This window comes from Mercenaria mercenaria, chromosome 3, assembly GCF_021730395.1.
Source record: "Mercenaria mercenaria strain notata chromosome 3, MADL_Memer_1, whole genome shotgun sequence".
Taxonomy (NCBI): domain Eukaryota; kingdom Metazoa; phylum Mollusca; class Bivalvia; order Venerida; family Veneridae; genus Mercenaria; species Mercenaria mercenaria.
The window spans coordinates 36,851,898-36,869,373 of NC_069363.1; the positions used below are offsets into that span (position 1 = coordinate 36,851,898).

Below are 17,476 nucleotides of genomic sequence, written 5' to 3' on the forward strand. Positions count from 1 at the left end.
CTATTAAAATTGTCGTTTTCACAGAATCTCGTACCTTTCAAAAAGTGTAATACAATTTTTGTACAAATACTTGATTAAAATGTTCTCCATTTCTGTCGGATATGTACAGGAAATTAAAAAATCGACAATATATTGATTTCATGCGTAGGAAACAGATATAATAACTTCAATATTAACGTTAAACATGTCAACTTCTTCATATTTAATCAAAACAACTTGCTGTATTGATTATGCTTTAGAAACGTCTATCTCATCAAGTACGAGAATGTAAAGGGCATTACACAGGTATTACCAGTAAGGCGACTCAGTATACGCCAGAGTTGAAAAAAAAATCATTATTGTCGTGTACAGATTTAAAGGCACTGAACTCCAGATTTTGGCTAAAAATAGTCTTTCTTTCAAATTGAAGTATGGTCATATTATGACCATTAGAATATGATTTTTTGTTTCTAAACTATTTTAAAAATGCCAAATTAAGAAAAACAAGATGACCGCGTCGTGAATCGAAACCGGACCGCCGCGGCAATAAAAATGCTTTTCGCTGTAGTTACCAATAGCGCATATTGGATGAGACTTAAATAAACGGAGGATTTATTGTTCTTGTGCGTTAAATTTAGAAATTTATACCCGAGTAAAGCGTTACAAACGCTTTCCGATTTTTATCGTAAAAAGTAGTAAAAACAACTACATGTAATTCTCGTGTGTTTCAGTAGCATATAGTCTGTCAGTAATCAAGTTTCAAAGCATTCTTAAGCAATACAGCATTAATTTTCAGATATCTAAAAAAGTCTTTCTTTTTTGTTTTCGAACGATCTGGAGGCCTATATGAATAAATATCAGCAAAATATGTTCAAGTTCATTTCAGTTGAATACTATATTTGCATTAAATTTCATGGTTTACTTAAATACTGTCAAAAATTCCCTATTTTTGTCTAAATAAAGGGAACATTCTGCTTGTACTTGGTCAAAGGGGATTATACAGGATGTGGGCAATGGTCATGTGCTACTTAATAATAATGTGAGGATTAATGATTCTAGCTGAAATACATTTTACAAATCATCAAGTTTAATTTTCTTCTCTAAGACCAATATACTTTTGTGACAATCGAACGGAGATGGCCAAAGCTCCCTCTTAAGAGAGTAATGACAGGCTTCCTTCCTCCTGTCTTCCGATTACCTCAAGACATTATAATCTAGCATAAAAGAGCATTCAAAGGAACTCAAAATAGAAATGAGTGATAGACAATGGCACAGCTATTGTAAAAACGGAAAGCGCAGACAAATTACTTGCTGTGCAAGATGTAAATTTTGGCCAGTTAAAAAAATGATGTTTAAAGAATATTTTGTGTTGTAAAAACCTTAAAACATAAGTTTTGTAAGTAAGGTTTTCGTAATTCAAGCTTAATAGTTATTACTACGTACTTACGGGTTCTTATAAAAATAGCAAATACGGATGTATTTAAGTGATAATTGAGCATTGAAAAAGAACTTGAATGTTTTTCTGACCGTCTGCCATATACTTTACAATTTCCTATTATAGAAAATTCTGTTTGCTTTTGTGACTAGTAGATATTTAAGAAGGATGACTAGTTAATTGAGAAAGCTTTTACTAAATGTGATAGATACTTTCTTAGTTTTTTCCACGCAAATATAGATGTTTGAACTTTTATAAATTGCATGAAAATAAAAGCGTTTACTAAGAACCTACTGCTAATGCGTTAATACCGTAATAACATCGTCTTCAACACCACATGTATGACTGACACAGTCAAGAAAAACAAGACAGGGATATTGAATGCAACATAAAAGAAGCAATGAACATTTTTAAAGGTGCAGTTACAGGATGTGTTCAGTTTGAATATATATTTTGAAAGTCATAAGGACAGACAAAGTCATACGAAAAAGCAATATGTCATAAACGCCTCACTAAAAAAAAGGCCATTAATTTCACAGACCATTGAAAATATAGAAACAATTACATTTTACACAGGCTGTAGCCCAAAAGAGGTAGATGTATTAGAATTTTTATATGGAAACAAACATGTCTGTGTACGAGTCGTAATGCATAAGTATTATCATTATGCGATGTCGTTGATTGTCCTCCTTATGCGTGCACATAATGCGTCGGTGGAGATGATGTACCGTTGTTAGTTCTAGAAATTCACGCAAGATGACCGGATGTAGTTTCAAACTTTCAGATATTGTCAAAATAAAGAAATATTCTAAGTTTGAAGATTACCCGGTCCGATTCTGTGAAATCACCTCAAACTGTAGAGCTTGCTCCAGATATCCGAACTTACTTGCTTAACTCCGTCGGTAGAGAGCGGATCTACGGATCGTGGAGTTGTGAGTTTGCTTCCCGGGCGAGGAGAATGCTCTCCTTGACGTTTTGCTTGACGTGTCTGAAATCATTTGTCTCCACCTCTGATTCATGTGGAAAAAGTTCGTCTTAATTGTAGAAAACAGATAAGTACTGGTAGAGAATCCAAGAACACTTGTTAGTTAAACTGCCCGCCGTTACATAACTATAATACCGTTGAAAAATAGTGCTAAACGCACCCCCACTCCCTCCCCCGCAAAACAATAACAACAACAACACACACACACCAGTAAATCGATTTTGACCCCGAACGGTAGCCAGGACCAACAACTTTCGTGTAGGGTACGGCTACATTTCCTTCGTATATGGGTCTCAAAGCGGGGAGAAAATCTTTCAGTCTAAAGCAGGGTTAAAATAGTAATATTTTGAATGTCATTTTATGACCCTCTAGGGCTACATGAAGTCTACACAAGGTACAAAATCTTGACAAAGACCTACATCTACGACCGAATATGGTTGTTAGTCAGCTAAACTTTCGAGTTACATAGGTCAAAATATCGAGCTGAGATAGGAAGTCAAAATTTCGAATAAGTTTGTAGAAACTTCGAAATAGTAATTTGAAAGTTCGAGCTTATAAGTCGATTGTGTATCCCAGTTTGTATTTACAGTTACTTATATTAGAATTCCTAAGTCGAAATTTGGAGTTATTGAAGTCAAAAGTACAATACTCAGTCGAAATTGCATTTTACATATCTCGAAATTTCGACATGTATCTCGATATGTATCTCATTCGCAATATGACTTCTTCTCGGCGATATATGACCATTTTGTGTCGATTCGCCATAAAACCCAACTCACTCACTCACTCACTCGATATGTATCTAGAACGTTCGAATGTTTAAATTAAAGCCCTGCTCCGCGGCTATTCAAATTCTATTGTGTGTATGCAACCCACGATTACAGTAGGTAACAGTAAACGGCCACGCGCCACACTTTAGCACGCAAAACCACAGGTATTTTATATAGATTTTATATAAAATAGACTCTATTTTGACAGGCGTCACTGTTCAGAGTCAGGATTTTCATGCTTTTTCAATGACAATTTAAGGTTAAAAGGTCAGAGTGGAGCAGGTCACGCAACATCGAAAAATTGGAAATGAGCAAAAATATGTCCGTGTATGAAAATGCCCTTTCTATCAACCTAAGGACGAGCGTGATTTATTTTCTCTTGCAATATCACGCACGGATAGGTCAGTGATGTTAGAAATCAACTTAATGATGCTCTAAAGCCGTAACGGCCTTATTTGTATTCATTTCTTGACACAAAAATAATTTCCGAAAAGTCTCACTTAATAATAAGAAAAAAGAAAAAAAGAAAATCCGACCTACCTACCCTAATTATTTTGAGCATGTTACCGGAAACAAAGATTTTTTTGTTTTTGTTTTAGGCCAGACCACTGAGAATATATGAACAACTGTTTTGTATTCTACATGATATTCAAACAGAAGAAACCTTCAGCGTTTGGAGACAAAGTATAACCTTTTCTTACATTTGTATATTAGTTACAGATGATGATTTTGGACATATGTATTTACAATAAGAAAGCAACTCAGTTGTTGTCTTCAATTACCTAATGAAAATAAGTATTTACTTTACCAGAAACATGTTTCAGTTTATCAAATATAATGATGTTATGGACTTGCACATTCACCTCCTCTTCTATTTATCTCGAGTTCTCGAGTTATTTGAGCACCCTAAACATAGAGAAGGATTTAACGCTAATATATAAATTCCCAACTCTGCCTATAAAGTAACTGACCAATTACAGTTTTGTCCTGGCAACAATTTATACTGCCTTTGCCAAGCTTATTCTACTGGAACATTACAAGCAGGAATCATTCAACACATTCTTAGAGCAGGGTAAAAGGAGTTCAACTCTCAAACAGTTTCACTAAAACCTCGAACATTCAGTCTGTGCGAGTCTCATGAAAAATAAAGCAAAACATGAAATTAATGAGTCAGGAACAAGAAAAGAATAATGGCAATGTTATCTCTAAAACGAGTACCGTACACAAAATAGAAAGAAGTAATATCAACTATTGTCATCACAAAATCAGCATGCAATAAGAAAGGTAATGATGTTCATTTAACATGTATACAATATGTTTGCAACAAAATTGATACCGTTTTAGTAATTATATAGAAGATAATCATTCCTCCCATATAACCATACGAACGCATTATATAGGGAGCAACTTCTGTGATATATTTTATTTCCGTGATATTCACTTAACGTATTGTGTATTAGCCCATTAGTCTGTCATCTCTGTAATGTAAAACTTGTGTACCTGAAGTTTGTCTTGAAACACAACAACATTATGACAGTTCTAACATTTTTATTTCTTACGAAGAGCAATGCACAGTTACTTATAAATGTTCAGTCGAATTTCAAAGATATAATCAATGTTCAATGAGCCTTTTAAAACAGTTCTGTTAATAACTCTATAAACACAAGTTCTTAATTATAAATGTACTTCAGCCTAGCTTTTAACAATGCTTATTAAGTTTCAGCTCATGAGAGCGGGAACATATATCCCTTGCCCGTCACCTGGACAGCTCCCTCTTTTACAACAGAATATATTGAGTTTATATAGTATAATACAGGATAACATTGCAGACACATTTTTCAACTTCCGTCAACTTAGTAATTAATACACGGATGTGACCCTCAAGGCACAAGTCAAGCTACTGAAGATTTGAGACAAGTTATGAAATGTACAGCTTTCATCTTCTATAATTTTTAAAATCTTAAACTTCTGAAAGAAATACCCGAAATAAAATACAAAACACCTAACCATTACACTACATCTCTATCTTTAAAGCAATTGTAATGCGTATACTAAGTAACTTTAATTAGACGACAAACTGTATTTAAATCTTTATTGCAAAAGATGAATGATAACCCTGTGTACATGTGAATTGAATAGTCTCATTCTGTCATCAACATTTAAATATTTCTAAGGTCACAAACATTGCATAACTTACCCGTTACCTCTGCAGGTTGGTTCCATTTGGCTAGTTCTACTGTGGTGCCTATAGATGCCAAAAATGCGTTTTTAAAACAAAACAAACACTGTAAATGTCACTCCTTCCACAATATTGTGACAAATGATAACTTCCTCTCTGTTAAATAACTGCTATTATATTGCAGAATTTTAAATTATTGGAAATCTGCTATTTGACAACACAGCTCAGTTGTCTGTAACATTTATTAGACCATATTTCATGAGAAAATCAGTTTCTGTTGAGTTGCATTTGTTTGAACGATAAATTTTCCACGTTTATTGAAACTGAAACTACTGGAACTGGATAACTATTACAAAACGTAATTTTGACAATTTAGATTTTCAGTCAATACATGACTATCTGTATTTTGCAGCAGGTCTTATTATGATAATGATAAAGTTATTTACGCGTTGTTGATGTTCTTCTATCCGATATTTAGTCCATAAATAAATGTATTTCTGCAGCGGATGTGTCGAACCTGATGTAAATTCAGACTTCAATATGGAAAAAATATTGACGCTTTCTTAACACAGAATGTAAACGAGTATATAATAAAAACAGTATCAGAATTTTAGGTAATTATGATATAGTTTATTTATTTGTTAGTCTAAGAACCCACGAAACATTTCGTTTGTTACTGTAAATGTAGAACGGCATGTTTTAAAGATATAATATTAGAATTCACATGATTTCTAAATGATATCGGTACAGGGACCAGTTGAAATATCTTATACTGCTTTTTACGCATAGTGTTTATGTCCAGCAAGAATTGTAAATACATTAATTCTGCCAACGGCGCAACAAATGCAATTATTTACAATGTATATAATTATTGTTTTTATTATCATTATTATCATTATTATCATTATTATTGTAAAACTGAATCACAAAAAGTCAAAGCAATCATATACAAATTGTAGAAATGTTAGTACAAATATTAGAATGCACATGTTTTCTAAATGATATCGATACAGGAACCAGTTGAAATATCTTATACTGCTTTTTACGCATAGTGTTTATATCCAGCAAGAATTTTAAATACATTAATTCTGCCAACGGCGCAACAAATGCAATTATTTACAATGTATATAATTATTGTTTTTATTATCATTATTATCATTATTATTATTATTATTGTAAAACTGAATCATAAAAAGTCAAAGCAATCATATACAAATTGTAGAAATGTTGGTACAAATATTAGAATGCACATGTTTTCTAAATAATATCGATACAGGAACCAGTTGAAATATCTTATACTGCTTTTTACGCATAGTGTTTATATCCAGCAAGAATTGTAAATACATTAATTCTGCCAACGGCGCAACAAATGCAATTATTTACAATATATAAAATTATTGTTTATATTATCATTATTATCATTATTATTATTATTGTAAAACAATCATAAAATGTCAAAGCAATTATATACAAATTGTAGAAATGTTAGTACAAATTTGGACTATTGATATAATGTTAAAATTGTTAGATATTATTCTACACTATATAAAATGATACTTCTTTGAAAATATTTAAGAAATAATATATCTCATTTAGTAATTTGTCGCTGAATAAAATCATTGTTTAGAGTTCACATGAGAAGGAATTATATCACGAGGGCGCAGCATCTGGACGACAAACAACGATTTTATTCAAGAGCAAATCACTAGCACATAACTTGCTTATGATTTATTTCCATACAATAGATACCAAAGAATGTATGGGATATTAAATTATCTCACATTGGTTTGAACAAACCAACATTTCGACCTTATAAAATGACGTCTGAAATCGTTTAAATACCGCTTTCTTAAAACCATATGCCAATTACGTGTTTATTAACTTTTGTTCAAAACGGTCAATAACCGAACTGTAAATGTTCATTATCACATTTCTCTAAATGCAGTTGCAACAGTTGTTGAAAATCCCGACAATCCCAAGTTTTATAAACCTTCGGTCTACATAATAATATTGCCTTCAATGAAAGTCTGCTGGTTCCCAAGAGGCAAAATGTCAGATTACGCAAGAAGTAACTATTGAAACTTTAATAAAAGTTGATATGAAGAAAATGTTTGAATTCAAAGAAACCCATGTCGAAAATCCAACAATAAAAGATGTTGCAGAAAAACATACATTGCTAATTGAAAACCATATCTATTCAAAAACTTAAGCGTTCATTCAAAAGATCAAAGGAAAATGCTTTAAACACGGGGCAAAGAGTTCTAAACAAGCTCAAAGCCTTTAGCTGTTTTACTGTTTGTTCATTTCTTAAAAATAACCTTAAGTCACCTTTATTTCTGTGAATGATTGAAATATACAAAGTTGGCCCGATTGCAAGAGAAAATGGAAGATGTGGTATAAACGAGTGGGAGATGTTCTGATCTTACATGTAAAACAAACACATATTCTTCTAAATTTAGTGGTAATTAAAATATGAGATTAGACAATTTGAAGTATCTGACATGAAATGTATCTGCTGAAAAGACAAACTACATCGCTGACATGAATCGTTTACTTTCGAACCTTTGTTATTAGCCTGACTACAGACTAGATAATATTTTGTTCTCTTTTTAGCTCAGTTTTTGTGATCGTTCGATGTCCGGCGTCCGTCATCTGTCGTCTGTCAACATTAAGGTTGTGTATGCGATACAGGCTGTATTTTCAATTGATCTTCATGAAATTTTGTCAGATGATAATCTTGATAAAATGTAGGTCAAATTCGAAAATGGGTCGTCTGGGGTCAAAAACTAGGTCACTAGGTCAAATCAAAGAAAAACCTTGTGTATGCGATAGAGGCTGTATTTTTCAAATGATCTTCATGAATTTCGATTAGAGTAATTATCTTGATAAAATCTAGACCACGTTCGAAAATGGGTTATCTGGGGTCAAAAACTAGGTCACTAGGTCAAATCAAAGAAAAACCTTGTGTATGCGATACAGGCTGTATTTTTCAATTGATCTTCATGAAATTTTGTTAGAATGATTGCCTTGATAAAATCTAAGCCAAGTTTGATAATGAATTATTTGAGATCAAAAACTAGGTCACTAGGTCAAATCAAAGAAAAACCTTGTGTATACGACAGAAGCTGTATTTTTCAATTGATCTTCATGAATTTTGGTCAGAATGATTGCTTTGATGAATTCTAGGTCAACTTATAATATTGGTTATCTGGGGTTAAAAACTAGGTCACTATGTCAAATCAAAGAAAAACATTGTGTATGTAATAGGGGCTGCATTTTACACCAGATCTTCATAAAATTTGAGTAGAATGTTTATCTGGATGAAATCTAGAAGGAGTTTGAATATGGGTCATCTAGGATCAAAAACTAGGTCACCCGATCAAATTAAATAAAACATTTGTGTAGGCAACAGGAGCTGCATTTTACACTGGATATTTATAAAATTTAGTCAGAATGATTGCCTTGATGAAATCTAGGTCAGTTTAGAATATGGATTACCTGAGGTCAAAAACTAGGTCACTAGGTCAAATCAAAGAAAAACCTTGTGTATGCAATAGAGACTGTATTTTTCAATTGATCTTCATGAAATTTTGTCAGAATGATTGCCTTGATAAAATTAAGGTCTGTTTTGAATATGGGTCATCTGGGGTCAAAAACTAGGTCGCTAGGACAAATAAAAGAAAACGTTTTGTATACGATAGAGGCTGTATTTTTCAAATCGAGGTTGAGGAAATTGGTCAGAATGATTGCATTGATCAAATCTAGATCAAGTTCGAATGTAGGTCATCTTGGTCCAAAATTGAGGTCACTAGGTCAAATTGAAGGCAATACTTGTTTACACTTAAGAGACCACATTTTTGGTCCAATCTCAATTTTGATTCCATACCTCATGTTTTTATTTCGATGTAAATGAGATGTGAAACCAATCTCTATAGTCCTGTTTGGCGCCATATAACCTATACTGTGTTGGTGCGCCGTTAAACCCAAATAAATGAATAAATATTGAAAATTGGTCAGAAATTTTGTTTCCATTAAATCACTAGGTCAAACATGTTTACACTGTTATGGTGTGTTTCCAGTCAAACAATTCTCTCTCTTAGCTTCGACTATACATGTATATTGTTTTTAGAAACACTGAGTATATTTTTCCAGATACATGTACTGGGATAAAATCACGAGTTACTACAAGTGCTAAATGAAAGGTCAAGGTAACAAATAAAATCCATAAGAAGATCCTTTGGCAACACAGAACGCAACAACAAGAAAATCCTTTTAATATATAAATAGAAATAAAACATAATCAAGAAATTCACTGAGTCTGTTCAAGAAAGGCAATGAAATGTGCAGCATCTCTCACACATTACTTGCTGTACAACAGTGTTAACACTTGCCTTTAAAAAGTTCTGTCAGCGTTAATGCTAAGTCCGGTTATAATCATTCGACTTTACATCTTTTGTTTGGGTCACATATTACTACATGTTAAACAGAGTGGTTTACAAGGAGTATAATAACAACTGAAAATATTTTAAAACCTTTAAACCACTTGACGTAAGTCTCAAAACATTATTCTTGAACAGCCAAGTACTGAACTTTTCCAGGTTCATTTAGATATCATACATGTCAAACCAATAGTATTGATGCAAGTTGTCATTCAATAAAGTCTCGTTCGAATAATGTCATGAATCTCAATATTAATGTTGATTTATCTTTATTGCCGAGTGCTCCACAAATATTAGAGATGTGCTCATGCCTGCTTATCTCTCATTTGTGATACTGGTGTTCCCGAAAAATCGATCCAAAGTAAAGTATTATTCCTTACTTGGAAAATTCTCTTTTTAAGAATACATGTGATACTGGTGTTCCCGAAAAATCGATCCAAAGTAAAGTATTATTCCTTACTTGGAAAATTCTCTTTATAACAATACATGTGATACTGGTGTTCCCGAAAAATCGATCCAAAGTAAAGTATTATTCCTTTCTTGGAAAATTCTCTTTATAAGAATACATGTGATACTGGTGTTCCCGAAAAATCGATCCAAAGTAAAGTATTATTCCTTACTTGGAAAATTCTCTTTATAGTAATACATTTCATATATCAAATTTTACACAACGTGTTATTAGGTCATAACGTATTATTCTTAATATCATTTCTTCCTGATTTTAAAGAGAGCAAATGGTCTGTTTTATATTGCATATCTATCAATAGAACTGGTTATATCTTTACACATTGATTGCAGTCGGTCTTTGCAAAGGCTCCGCAACTGTCATGTAATAAAATTAATGTTTATTAATCAGTTACGAACTTCGATATGACATAAACTCAAAATTTAACAAGCTTTAGAAAATTCCATGTTGCCATTTCACGGTTGATATCACTTTATCAAAAATATATAATAGACATCTGAAAATGCTATCAGATTTTAATAGAAAGTAAAAAAAATACATTCAATAAATATGGTACCAATAGTACAGTAACTATACACTTAGGGCCATTTCTAACCAGACACCGCCTCAGTAGCCTAGTGGTAGAGCGTCCGCTTCGAGTGCGGGAAGTCGTGGGTTCGATCACCGGCCGCGCCATACCAAAGACGTAAAAAATGGTACTAGTAGCTTCCTCGCTTGGCGCTCAGCATTAAGAGGATAGTGCTAGGACTGGTCAGCCCGCTGTCTTTATAATGTGACTGAGTTGGGTATCATGCCACGTGTCTACGGCGTGATATTCCAGTGAGGCAGCACTATAAAGTTGGGCATTATGCTCACTGCTACAAGTAGACACCGTCCTTTATATGACTGAAAAATTGTTGAAAAGACGTTAAACCCCCCCCCCCCCCCCCCACACACACACACCTATAAAATGCAATGTAGTTCAATTATTTGTGAACGGATTTCGTTCAAATTTTGAATTTAAATAATTTAACACGTTATATTTACTTACTCATAATTTAATCCCAATTGATAACCATATAGGTATAAAACTAAACAAATAAAAGTATCACTGTAAATCCGAATTCACAAAATGGCATAACGCAAAATTCTAACAATGTGAAAAAGCAGTTTGTACGTCCGAGTAATTTTATTTAAAATACTTCGTGTGTCCTCCCATGGCTCTCAGAACATGCACACAACTGTGCCTCATCGACAGCACGTAGTTCCGGATGACTCATTTGGGAATATTCCTCCATTTCTGCACAAGGACCTGTTACAGTTTTGGAGATTGCGAGGGGCTGTGGATGGCTCCGTACTCGCTTGTTCAGCCCGTCCCATAGGTACTCAGTAACATTGAGATCGGGTGACTTAGGCAGGAAAGGCAGGCAGCTGCCGCACGTTCTATTGTTGAAGCAATATATGTGTCGTACGAGTGGTATGGGCCGGCGTTCCGTCTTGCAGCGATTGCATGCTACGTCCTAGATGTCCTGCTGGTAACTAGCTGCATTAAGGTTTCCGCGAAAAACTGTCAAGTCTGTCTTGGTGTCTAACGACGCTCCGGCCCATCAGTGCATGTCGCGGTCTTCAAACGATCTCGAAGATGATCTGTAAATATCCGCGCCGCATCCCACCCCTCTTCGAAGCTGCCTGGGCTCATCATCAGCTGGGCCTGTGCGTTTAAATTTCTGCCGACGGCTAGCCGTGGTGGACACATGCCTGCCAAAGACTCGGCAACCTGTAAAGAAAATTACTCAATATAAAAATTTCACAGATCAATGTACATTTGTATTTGCAGTCAAAATATCGTTATATAAATAAAATTGTCTGAGTGAATTACCGGCTTACAACATGCTGACCGCACTCTTGGGTATTCATACTAACCAATACAATTTTAATAGCTAATTTATGGTTTTTTCCAGGGTGAAAATAGAATTCTAGAATAACTAAACGAAAGTTAAAATCGATAGTTTTCTTTACCAACATTTCCTCGTACAAAGTGTTGAAATCGTGCACGTACCAGGCGCAAAACAGATCGTCACGGTTGAAAGAGTTAATATTTTCTGTACAGCAAATGTAGCCAAACAACTTTACGTATAGTTTCAAACTAAAACATTAAACCATTTTTGAGAAAGCGGAATTTCAAAAGTGTCGAGTTATAAATGGCCGTAAGTGTAGATATTGTTACAAATCTAATACTGATAAGAAAAAACACAGACCACGTCCATTTTTAAAATCAGGGGAAAAAATAGTAAAAAATAATACTGTATGACCTGATAACACATGTGATAAAATATGATAAATGCTCGTTATTCTGTTCAGTCTTGATTTTGCAGCAAGAAAAATCGAGTATTTGCGCAAATTATAATAGGCATGACTAGTACAAATTGGCTATGATGCATGCAGTAAGCCAGAAATGCAGATGTTTTGGAAACTGCAGAAATTACAGAAGTTGTGTTTTAGAACAGATAACGGAAGTAGAAGTTTATCAATAAAGTGTATGTTTATTCATGGTTTTTATTATGACTTCTAGGTATAAGGGAACCAAGTACAATGTTTGCTTAAACAGTAAAACGGTCTCTGTTCATGTTAACATTAAAATACTGCCATAACTATGCATAAACACACTTTTGGATCTAGACATTAGTACGTTCCTCTAGTTTTTACATTAGTTTTTCTACTTATTCAGAAAGGTTGCCTTCAATATGGGCATTTTATTCTATACAGTCGAATGAGACGTAAAAGTGCATTGTTATCAATGTCATAAATCAAAATGTTAATGGCACGTTATCTCGGCTGTTGAAAGCTCTACAAATATTGAAAAGATGACTTGCCTGTTAACTTGTCATTTGCACAGCTAGATATCTCAAGGAAGTAACATGAAAAAGGAGTGCACGGATCATTACAGGAGATTTTAACGTGGTTACTACATATCTCATTTACTATCACGTCTGGTCGAATTTCTAGGGAGACACTTTTTTGTTCCTGTCTTCCCTCCGTCAGTCTTTCACAAAATGCTGTCCGTCATGTATTGTTTTACCCCATTTATAGAAATGTATTCATCAATGAGACAAAATGTATAAATCAAATGTTGATTCAGTGTCATGGTAAGTGGTGGGATCAAATGTAATGAACAATATTTCGAGTCTGCTCCATATCATATAACTCATTGGAGGGTTTTGTAATTACTCATCTAAATGTCTTTTTCATAACGAGACGAGATGGAGAACGCAACTTTCAGCACATTTTGTTGCACAAAGGACTTGATGCAGAAAATAAAGTGCAATCAGGTCAATTCAAGAACAAGGTCAGAAGGGGGAGAAAAGTCCATATAATCGGCTTAATATCCTTACTACCTCAAAGGATTTTCAATAACTTGATCTAAGTGCAGAACTTAACTTTCAGCTGTGTTGATTCAGTAGCAAGGCCATACATTCAGCCATATCCGTTTAGGTCAAAGCCACTGTTATCAAAGATTTAATTTATTATAATGACAAACCTTTAAAAATCAAAGAAGTCTCTTTTTTGAAAAGCTCTGCTATTTACCAAAAAAGTATTGCACTATCTTAAATATAAGCATAGAAGTTACGGCTTACTTGAAGATAGGTAATCATATATTTAGACAGAAGACAAAAATATCAAAATACTTCAAAGTATGTCTTGTAAGCGACTGAACATGAAACCGTATTAGATTTGACATTTTCAGATATTGGATTTACATACTTATATTTTATTTCATTTTTATGAAAATGGAGCGAAATATGCACAATTGTATATAAACCGAATGCAAAAGTGAGTGCCATTAACTACTCCTTTACATTGAGCTGAACTTGATTTACCTGAAAGCAATCTCTGTAGCCGTGAAAAATGAAATTGTCTTATTATATAATTACGTACTTACATATCATTTAAGGCAAATGTCCTTAGCTGAATCCAAAAGGACATTCTATCTAAAATGTGAAGCAAAACGCAATAAAAATTGGTCTAAAACAAAATCCACACTCCCGCACAAACCCTGTTAACGCGGTTCTTATAGAAAATTGAAGACATAACCTAGTAAAGTGCGTGCATGCGTGCGTGCGTGCGTGCAAGCGTGTGTGCGTGCGTGTAGTTAGTTCAGAAGGTAGGCTCATATTAAGCAATCACCAGTATAATCCTATAGTGATATAAGAGAGAAACACGAGTGCCAGAATTTCACAATATACGCCCGTCACAGCAAATTTCTTTACACTAGCACCTGTATTTGAAAATGGAATTTTAATTTTGTGGTTGTTTAGTAATTATTGTAATTCTTTTGTTTTTCTAAATCCACATAAAACTCCTTACCAGGTAGAGATACCTTAAAATACACCTAAAATTTAAACGTAACATCTATTTTGTACCACAAAAAAGTGGTCTTGGTTTTTCTCTATGGTCAATTATAAAAAAGTTACAATATAAGTTATTTATAGTAACTAAGGGAAGTTAATCTTAAAATCTTAAAAAAAATTATAAAAAATCCAAAAAAAATGTGTAAGTCCACATAAAAATCCTTACCAGGTAGAGATAGGTCAAAATACACCACAAAATTGGATGTAACATGCGTGTTGTTCTACAGAAAGGTGGTCTCGATTTTTCCCTATGACTAGTAATGAAAAAGTAACAATATAAGCTATTTATAGTAACAACAAAGGGAAGTAATTCTAAAGAAGAGACCTGCGCATGACACTTCGAAGATGATGGTGTACAATTGTGCCAAGTTACATCAAAATCCCTCCATGCGTGAAGAAGAAATGATTCGGACAAAGTCATTCTTGAATTTGACATTGATCTCTAAGTGTGACCTTGACCTTAGACCTAGGGACCTGGTTCTTGCGCATGACACTCCGTCTCGTGGCGGTGAACATTTGTGCCAAGTTATATCAAAATCCCTCCATGCATGAAGAAGAAATGCTCCGGACAAAGTTTTCATTCTTGTATTATTTTACCTCTAAGTGTGACCTAGGGACCTGGTTCTTGCGCACGACACTCCGTGTCATGATGGTGAACAATTGTGCCAAGTTACATTGAAATCCCTCCATGCGTGAAGAAGATATGCTCCGGACAAAGTCATTCTTGAATTTGACATTTGATCTCTAAGTGTGACCTTGACCTTAGACCTAGGGACCTTGTTTTTGCGCGTGACACTCCGTCTCATGATGGGGAACAATTGTGCCAAGTTTCATCAAAATCCCTCCATGCATGAAGAAGATATGCTCCGGACAAGGTCATTCTTGAATTTGACCTTTGACCTCTAGTGTGACCTTGACCTTAGACATAGGGACCTGGTTCTTGTGCATGACTCTCCGTCTCATAATGGTGAACAACTGAGCCAAGTTTCATCAAAATCCCTCCATGCATGAAGAAGATATGCTTCGGACAAAGTCTGTGGACGCCGCCCGCCCCCATAATACGTCCCGTTTTTCAAACGGGCGTATAATAAAAAAGAGTTGTAATACTGCACAAAAATTGTACGAAGTTAATTGTCATATCCAAATACTGCCGTAGAGATAGGACACACATACATTAAGAAATAAGTTGTATGGTTCACAGTATATCAGTTGGTTATTTGCTTAGCATTAGTACCTACATAGAATCTTTGTAAATACGAAATAAACAGGTTTGTGTGTAAAGCAGTATTGTGTGTTAGGTAAAACTATAACACACATAATGGATAAATAAAGGTATAAATATTGTCCATAATAAAATTCGAACTACCACTAAAGACTTATTTCCGTAAACCTACTTCACAAAATCTCCATCGTCATATTTGGAGATACAAGAACGCCAATTTCGACCTGCTGAGACGAAAATTTGCAGAAGCTGATTGGAACGGTCTGAAGAATGATGATGTAAACGTGTATGCTTCCAATGTCACGTCCGCTATTGTTGACATATCTCACCAGTGTATCCCGAATAAGAAAATTTCTATCAACCCCCGAGAACCTCCCTGGATGAATATGGACATCAAACGTAAAATTAGACACAGGAAACGCGCCTACCGAAAGGCTAAATCTTCAAACTCAAACGCTCCCTGGAGAAAATTTCGAGAACTTCGCAATGGTGTTGTAGGTCTCATACGTCTTCACAAAAGCTTATACTACGAATCTCTTGCCTCAAAACTAAAGTCTAGTAATCTTTCATCTCGTGATTGGTGGAGAATTCTTAAATCTTTCATATCTCCTTATATGCCCTCATCAATACCACCTCTTTATGACCCAGTCTCAGGCCGGTTAGTTGTTGACGACCAGGAAAAGGCCAACGTTTTGAACCAATTCTTTGCCCAACAATCCTTAATCGATGACTCAAACAGCCAGCTACCAGTTATTCCAATTAAAGAGCCTGAACAGATTCTGGACTCAGTTATAATACACCCCTCTGAAGTTATCGATGCTATCAAGTGCTTAGATGTAGCCAAAGCGTCTGGTCCTGATGGCATTAGCAACAGAGTTCTTGCTAAAGCATGTAATCAGCTTTCCATCCCCCTTTGCGATCTCTTCACACCTCTTTGAGCTCAACTACAATGCCCTCAGTGTGGAAACTGTCGAATGTGTGTGCCATATTTAAGAAAGGTGACCCATCTTTACCATCGAACTATCGCCCCATTTCACTTCTTGATACTATTGAGAAAGTCTTCGAAAAAATCATATTCAAACATCTGTTTAATTTCTTCCACGACACTAATTTCTTTACTTGTTGCCAATCTGGTTTCATGCCAGGTGACTCTACTGTGAATCAGTTGGCCTATCTCTACAATACATTTTGCAGTGCTCTCGATAAAGGACTAGAAGTCAGGGTTATATTTTTGATATAAGCAAGGCTTTTGATAAGGTTTGGCACCGCGGTCTTCTGTACAAGTTTGAGCGCGCGGGTATCCGTAGAAATCTACCTCATTGGTTTTCCAACTATCTTTCTAACAGGTGTCGACGGGTCGTTATTCCCAGAGATTCCTCAAGCATCGTTAAAATACAAGCCGTTGTCCCTCAAGGGTCCACTATTGGCCCCTTAGGTTTCCTTGTATATATCAACGACATTGTCACTGATATCGAATCTAATATAAACCTTTTCGCAGACAACACCAGTCTGTTTATGATCATAGAATCCCCTCTTGCGACCGCTACTCAGCTACAATCTGATGTAAACAGGATTACGGAATGGACCGACACATGGCTTGTCAATTTTAATCC

At 34.8% G+C, this 17,476-nt stretch overlaps 1 protein-coding gene across 2 annotated transcripts in view; it reads left to right on the plus strand.

The window, feature by feature from the left end:
* LOC123525061 (uncharacterized) overlaps positions 1-17,476 on the plus strand; it is a 94,299-nt gene that overhangs the window by 15,119 nt on the left and 61,704 nt on the right. The window contains exon 1 of one of the 2 annotated variants that reach the window (XM_045303769.2): positions 5,588-5,706. The exons of the other annotated variant lie outside the window; for it this stretch is intronic. The gene's annotated coding sequence lies outside the window, so the exon portion shown is untranslated. Of the gene's footprint in view, positions 1-5,587; positions 5,707-17,476 lie in introns of those variants that run through there. 2 annotated transcript variants of the gene reach the window in all.